Here is an 8,454-nt window from a genome sequence, read left to right as displayed (position 1 = left end):
ACATTGAATATATGTATAGGTAGCAAGACGGAGCCTGAGCGTGCAATGCGCGCATCGCTGGCGTCACTGCTCTGTGTGACGTAACAAGTCACGGAACCAATAAGCACGCGTCAAATACATAAGACTCACTCGACTTGCAGTGTTGCAGCACGTTGTGTAATTTAAATTTAAATTAATCTCTAAATAGATTAAATTCTATGATTTTAAACTATGGCGCCTCTAATAGTACTAAAATATTGGGCACCCGAAACGACCAGTTTTCATTTACCACATTAGTACTTGTTCTTGATAATTATATTACATGCAATGAAAACAAAAACAAATTCGATAATAACAATTTAGTGTGAGCGCTTATCTATGTCAGTGGGGATGTGGTCCATCGCAGCTTGTGTAGCGCTCGTCGTAAACACGAGTATTATATCTGCCATAATAATAAAGATAAAATGAATACAAACACTCCGATAATTTCGAATGTATTTATATAACTATGTTACGTAATATATTTAACGATAATCTTACAGTGTAATAGATAAATAAATTACCAAATAAACGCTTCACCTTCAACGGCCCGCAGTAGGATTGTCTCCTGTGTCGGGGGTCCGAAAACATCTATACTAATATTATAAAGCTGAAGAGTTTGTTTGTTTGTTTGTTTGTTTGTTTGTTTGTTTGTTTGTTTGAACGCGCTTATCTCAGAAACTACTGGTCCGATTTGAAAAAATTATTTTTGTGTCAGATAGCCCATCTATCGTGGAAGGTTATAGGCTATATATCACCACGCTAAGACCGAAAGGAGCGGAGCACCAATGAAGAATGTTTCAAAATTGGGGGTTCTTTTTTCCTTTTGAGAGCTTCCGCTGCGTGCACTGTGAAAACAGTTAAAGTTTCGCAAAAATCATGTACAACAGAATTGATCCTCTTTTAAAATTCTAAAAAAAGTCCGCGACAGCATATATCTATCTTTTAAGGTTGGCTCACTATAACCTTTTTTATGCTCACCAAGTTTGTTCTAAAATAATGCATTATTTGCGAAGATGTTTTTATAAACATGATATTAATCCTTATCTAAATAAATACGTTATTTATCACAAGTATTTAATTTAAAACATAACAGCCTTTTACATAATTTGATTTCAATGAGTATCTCAGGAGATATCGCAGTTTTAAAATAACATCGCAGCAAAATAATGATCAAGTATTGCGCGCGCCTCTGTTCCACGCGGACGATGTCGCGCGCAGAAGCTATACCTAATAAAAAAATTAGACACAGGTGTTTGGAATTACTTAAAGAATACAGGTTTTTAACCGACTTCCAAAAAAGGAGGAGGTTCTCAATTCGACTGTATTTTTTTTTTTTTTTTTATGTATGTTACATCAGAACTTTTGACCGGGTAGACCGATTTCGACAAATTTTGTTTTAATCGAAAGGTGGTGTGTGCCAATTGGTCCCATTTAAATTTATTTGAGATCTAACAACTACTTTTCGAGTTATATCTAATAATGCGTTTTTACTTGACGCTTTTTTCGTCGACTTACGTTGTATTATGTTGCATAACTTTCTACTGGATGTACCGATTTTGATAATTCTTTTTTTGTTGGAAAGGAGATATTCCAAGTTTAGTATCATGATAAGGAAACCAGGATCTGATGATGGGATCCCAGAGGAATCGAGGGAAACTCTTGAAAATCCGCAATAACTTTTTACTGGGTGTACCGATTTTGATAATTCTTTTTTTGTTGGAAAGGAGATATCCCTAGTTTAGTACCATGATAAGGAAACCAGGATCTGATGATGGAATCCCAGAGAAATCGAGGGAAACTCTCGAAAATCCGTAATAACTTTTTACTGGGTGTACCGATTTTGATCATTTTTAATTTAATCGAAAGATAGCGTTTATCATGTGGTCACATATAAATTTTGTCGAGATCTGATTACTACTTTTTGAGTAATCCTTGATAACGCGTAGTGGCTTGACTATTTTTTCGTCGATCTACGTTGTATTACTTGTCGATGTAATTGAAGTCGGTTTTTTTTTCGTTTGCAAGCAAAACACAATTATTACTAGCTCCAGTATACGAACAAATTTCTTTGGGCACGCGTGGTGCCTGTATTTCCTGATCATTAGATGGTAAATTCAAACTTGAGGTTCTAGCTTTCGATGAAAAATTGTGTGCACCGTCAAACCCTTTGATTTGACAAGTCGCAGAGCCACGATATTATCTATTTCGAAATGTCGAGCTGTATTTAGGACCAAATCTTATTTGTTGCACATGTCTTGAAAAGCACCCCGAGTAGAAAAAAGGTCAGGCTCAACCAGATCATGTATCTGGACCGGATCAGGATAGAATGAGGCATGCCAGATCCGGCAAGCTCTATCAGGACCAAGTCTGGTCCAGACAAGGATAGCCTGATGTAAAATATAATAAAGTATGGTAAAGCATACTGGATCAGGACCCGGTCCAGTCCAGATCAGGATAGACTGATGTAAAATATAATCAATTATGGAAGGCATACTGGATAAGGACCCGGTTCGGTCCAGATCAGGATAGCCTGATGTAAAATATAATCAATTATGGTAAGGCATACTGGATCAGGACCCGGTCCGGTCCAGGTCAGGATAGCCTGAAAGAAATTACACGAACTGTGCCTGAATCACGCTATTAATGTTTTTAAGCACACTTAGTATATATACAGTTATCAGGACAGTCTAGCAGGGAGTGCGTTTCTACACAGTGAGCAGTCGTAAGTAATAGGAAATAGTTAATTTAGTAAAAACGTATATAAATAATACGTGGAAAAAAAACGGAAATAAATATAATAATAATTATGTTAAGTAACATATTTATAATATCAATTCGCTTTTTTTTTATTAAACAACTTTTTCAAGAATATACATTCGTGTTTTTTAAAAGGACCGGACCGAACCGGCTGATCAGGATGAGATGAGATTTCCTGATCTGGACCCGATCAGGAAATCTCATCTCATTCTGATCAGGTCCAGACCAATCATCTGCGTTACATGCCCTATCTAGTCCTCATCAGGCATGCCTGGTCCGGTCCTTCTAAGGAAGACGAAAAAATTTCTACTCGGGACCGTTCTTTTCATTTTCGTAGTTACTAGTATTATTATAATCATCATTTCAGGTACCGTACCGTAGTCTCTAATTTTTGTTTGTCTGTCTGTCTTTGTGTAGGCTTATCTTCGGAGCGGCTAAACCGATTTTTATGGGATAGTCATTAGAAGACAAAAAAGGTTGGGGGGCAAAACATAGGCTCCTATTTATCCCGACATTTCCGCTAAATCAGGGTTTTACGCGGGAAAAACCATGTTTACCACGTCCGAGTACCTAACGCCCAGATAGATATGAAATACCCAAACATTTTTTATTAAATACGACAATTTTTTGCGATCAAATTTTTTTTGTTTAGATAGTTGTATTGTTTTTTTATGAGACAATCATTAGAAGATATAGAGATATAGTGATGAAGGTTATAGACAACTACTTTCCTCAAATTAACGCGGGTGAAACCGCGCTGCACAGCTAGTTAAGTATAAGGTCTAGATATATGTGCATAATCGTATAAGTTACTACATTTGTAGTTTCATAAAAACACTAGCATCACATGCGTTAATATGAGGAAAAAATAGCCTTACAGCCTGTAGAACTTGTAGCGGCCACGCTAGTTCACCCTGGTAACGTTCAGCTCCCTCTGGCATCTTAATAAAAGTACCAGTGTTTTGACGTGAGGTATTAAACTTTAATGAATGATAAGCAATACAACACTTTTAAAAGCAGTCCCAAATGTAATCACAATATTTGAGTAAATAAATTTAGGCGGCACATCGATAGCGCGATTTATTGTTCAATCAACGCCATCTGTGTTTCGTTCTACAAACCAATAATTAAATATACAAAAGCCTAAAAGGGCTCTCCAACACAAAAATAATTTTTCTATTCGAAACGAAACGCTTTTCAGCTTTATATTGAAAGTATAGATTGAATGGGCTTGCATCTTTATTTGTGATGAAATGTACGAAAAATATAAACGAAAATTATTATTTTGACTTTATTATCTGTTAATACTTAAGGACTTTTTTTTTAAATTTTCAGTTGTAAACCTCATTTGGCGTGAAGTGCATACTTTACGCCAAATGAGCTAACCATTCTAATAGATATTATGGCCTTTAAAATTTAAATATTTTAGTACCTAATATAAATGTATAATTAATTATGCATATATAATATGAGCGAATTTGTTTAATTATTGCTTTCCACTCACGACTACGCCGGCACGGTTTACACGATTTAGGCTGTTCCTTTCACCTTTAAAATATAGTCCGTCACTCCTTGATAATGTATGTAGCATTATATTGGTAAAAGATTTTTTATAACACGTCAAGTAGGTTCAAAGTTAACCAATAAAAAAATCTTAGAAGTAAACAATCTTCACGTACATAATAATACACAAAGATCTTTTTTGTTACAACATGTCTTTGGCATGCGGGCGCTGAAGCGAAACCATTTACTGTTTTTGTATATTTTCCATCATATCAGTTAACTGGAATTTCAAGCTTGCACCCGAGTGCATCAAACATGTGCATCTAAATACATCTCTATCTGTTTACTTGCATCAAGTGCGTGTAATGGCGTTGTACGATCAAGTGTTTGTTGATTTATTCACATCGCGTACACGTAATACCTACGACAGAAATACGAATCTGACTATAATATTATGTGTATTTTTAAATGCCTTGTAAGAATGGAGAAAATTCTTAATTCGATGGCATTTTTTATTTGTCTTATGTCATAACTTTTTTGGGACGTCCTTTGGCCCGCCGGACCGACAGTACCCGGTGACAATTTCCGGTGAAAGATGGATGAGGATTGCGGAAAACCAGGATATCTGTACGAATTTGGGGAGGACTGTGTCCAGCAGTGGACTGCGATAGGGTGACCTGACCGACTTTTTATTGGGTGCACTGATTTTGATAATTCTTCCAAGTGGTCCCGTTTTAAATTTAATTTGAGCGAGACGTCGAGTGGGTAATGAGTTATTTCCAATAATGCGTATTTCTCATTCTACTGTTTGTCGATGTAAATTTAGTCGTTCTTTTTTTGCTTGGGAATCAACACATTTATTTACATTTCGTGAACGTATGTAAATTGTATGTATGAATTCTGAATTGTAAGTGGCGCTTAGGATTGTAATGTATTCATGCATATCGACAGAGAATGAACACTACAGCGTGACCCTCGACTTAAAGAGTTCTGGAATAAAAATATAATCATTATATAGATGACATTATGTATATAAATGATGCAAATAAAAAACTAATAGTTTCTAACAGGTGTGGTATTAGGTAATCATAGAAGTGGGAAACGGTGCCTTAAATGGTGCCATTAGGAGTATTGTCTTTGCGTCGCAATACCGGACAAAAACGCATTAGCCTTCCCGTTACTGATGGAGGTTGATAAATAGTTAATTTTTGAAGTAACGCTTGACTTAGGAGTAGTTGTGCAAAGTGTGATTGGGCGAGGCGGACGGAATTCGAGAGGGAGATATAAGTTAGTGAAGATAGAAAAAGAGAGAGAATTACGTTTCGTATATTACTGAAGGGCGCAACTAAAGAGGTTTTACTTCAGTTGGGGGGTCTAAAGCTCACTCTTATTTATTTACTATTTATTATTAAATGATGTAGACATGTGTAAAATAAAGTTTCTCGTGTTATCACCGATATGTAAACACCGGCATAGTCCGAGCTACGCCTCAAATAAAGCTGTGTGCGACATTAGTGATGTAATGTAATCGCTCGTTTGACATTTGTTTTAGAATATCGAATAACAGAGGCCAACGATTAATTGATTTTCAATTACGACCATTTAACCCCGATGTTACACATGTGTAGGTAAGTCAGATTCTTATGTATTATATTTCAAAACAGATTGAATATTATTTCAAAACAGATTGAATATCTGAGAATGCAAGCGCTAAAGAAAGATATGTACGTGAATAAATTCATAATGGGCTGGGAAGTCGCGTAGCTAGTAAAAAGTTACATAATAATTCATTTAAAAAAAAATACAGTCGAATTGAGAACCTTCTCCTTTTTTGGAAGTCGGTTAAAAATAAATCTTTATATCCGTTTCACGTTGAATGATTCTTTCGTTAATTTATTTTCTAGTTGTGTTAGCTCACAAACGAAAGAAAAAACCGACTTCAGTTATATCGACCAGTACTACCATGTAGGTCGACGTAAATATTGTCCAATAATCGGTATATGTAGTATTATTAAAGATAATTCAAAAAATACTTGTCACTTCTAGATTAAATTTAAATATGATGGTGATGGTTAAAAATATACTGCGTAATGACGTAACGTTTTCATTAAATTTTTGTTAACAAGTCCCGCCTTGGTTGCGCAATTATAATTAATAATTTACACAAAGTGTAACAAAACAGAACAAAACAGCTCCATGTGCAGTGACGTCAGCGCAGTTACGCAGATGTCGGCTTCGATCATGCTTCGATACACAAATACTATCGTATTCTATACATTTCTGTTCCGAATGATGAGACTGTATAATTTTAATTTTTTTGTAAAAAAAGCATGATTTTATTAGATATTAAGTATGTAAGATGGGATATTTACCGATGATAGGAATGAGAATAGCCCGGTATGGTCAACAATAAATATTTTTACATCTACCCACAAAGATGACGATGATGATGAGAGACCCGTGATTTGTGTATCACTTGCAATATCTACAGCTGAAATATCGGGAACTGAAAATGGGCAATGAACAAAATGTTAAATATCACGTTTTACACATAAATTACAGCGAGAATGTATTTGTAATATGTCATTAACCTGCAGCAACGAGCGACAGAAAAACTGTTCAAATAAAATTTGTACCGTATCAAGACATTATCATATCATTATTGTAGCATAAAAGCGTACGTTGCACCTGATGATGTCCCCATGGACACCTGCAACAACAGAAGTGTCGCACTCGCGTTGCCGATCCTGGATATGTTAGACTTGCGTGCTTGTATGTTGAGGGGGAGGTTCAAGGGAAGTGACCATTACATTGTAGTAAATGAAATAAATAATTTCATCATGAAATATTTAGAATGCTCTCTTGTGCGTGTTACCGGTGTAAGAGAGAGTTACGTTTCGTAGTATTACGTTTCGTTTGAAGTAACACTTCTTTGGTGCCTTCACAGCAGTAAGGGCAACTAATGAAATTTTACTTCAATCGCGTGGTCTAAAGCACACTCATGGTTTTTTTTTTCAAATAATCAATACAAAAAACTATTTGACTTTGAAAATGACGACAAAAGAAAATGAAAATATCCAAATAAGTCCAATATTTCCTACAAATTCTTTGTCACTGTAAAACATTCATATTTTATTGCGCCGTATGAACCGCAGCTGTATCTATAACTACACATAGAAATATAAATATTGAAATTGTAACCGGCCGATGGCAAAGAAGTAAAAAAAAATACTTTTATTTATTTTGTCTGTCCGTCTATCGGTGTATCAGCACTTATACTATATGTATTACTGCATCATGCAAAATTTGCAACAAAACAACTCACGTTTTCCAATGCAACAATGAAGTGATACACTACTTAGAAGTGTTGTTATGAAATAATTTCGGGCGGCTTAAGTCAAAATCTGATATAGATTGCACGTTGATACACTTCGTTTCGTAAGTACCGTTATTACTCCATAAATAATCTAAGAAAATCTTAATCAAGACTTGTACAGACACATGTACCTACATACAACCAGCAACGTAGATTAGGTAGACCACTTTCGGGAGCGATAGTGCGTTTTCTAATAATACAAATAATAATATTATATTTTAAATTATTTTATAGAAAGACAAAGAGAAAATTTGGTCCATCACACAAATAACGGACACAAAAATAAATAAAAACAAATTAAAACTATGGCAATAATTTATATGAAATATCAAAAATAATTAGGTCATAAGTGTTAAATAGTAGTAAACAAATAAGTAGGTAGGTCGGTGAGTAATTGTCGAATAAAATGAAGCGTAGTTCAGTCTCGTTCAGCGGTTGTTGTCAGTACGGTCTGATAGTGGAGCTTCCGTCGTGGGCGTGTCGAGGTCGCTGTGGAATTGAGTCTAATTTTAATTTTTTTATTTTGCAACCATTTATTCCGCCGCGTTGGCGCATAGGTCACAGCCATGGATTGTACCTGTTGCGCTGGCGGTTGCTGGTTCGATCCCCGCACATGACAAACATTTGTATTGGTCATACAGGTGTTTGCCATGGTCTGGGTGTTTGTGCAGTCCTAGTGGGTCTCCCCACCGTGCCTCAGAGAGCACGTTAAGCCGTCGGTCCCGGTTGTTATCATGTACACCTGATAGCGATCGTTACTCATAGTAGGGAATATGTCCGCCAACCCGCATTGGAGC

At 35.8% G+C, this 8,454-nt stretch overlaps 1 long non-coding RNA gene across 1 annotated transcript; it reads right to left on the bottom strand.

The window, feature by feature from the left end:
* Positions 1 to 276: 276 nt before the first annotated feature.
* On the bottom strand, positions 277 to 4,633 carry LOC123669256. The gene is made up of 2 exons (XR_006745724.1): positions 4,283 to 4,633; positions 277 to 421 (listed from the first exon to the last, which is right to left on the bottom strand). It is a non-coding gene; the product is annotated as an uncharacterized LOC123669256 (long non-coding RNA).
* Between the last annotated feature and the right edge of the window lie 3,821 nt (positions 4,634 to 8,454).

The sequence above is a fragment of the Melitaea cinxia genome, chromosome 3 (assembly GCF_905220565.1).
Source record: "Melitaea cinxia chromosome 3, ilMelCinx1.1, whole genome shotgun sequence".
Lineage (NCBI taxonomy): Eukaryota > Metazoa > Arthropoda > Insecta > Lepidoptera > Nymphalidae > Melitaea > Melitaea cinxia.
This window is presented reverse-complemented; position numbering and strand designations above follow the sequence as displayed.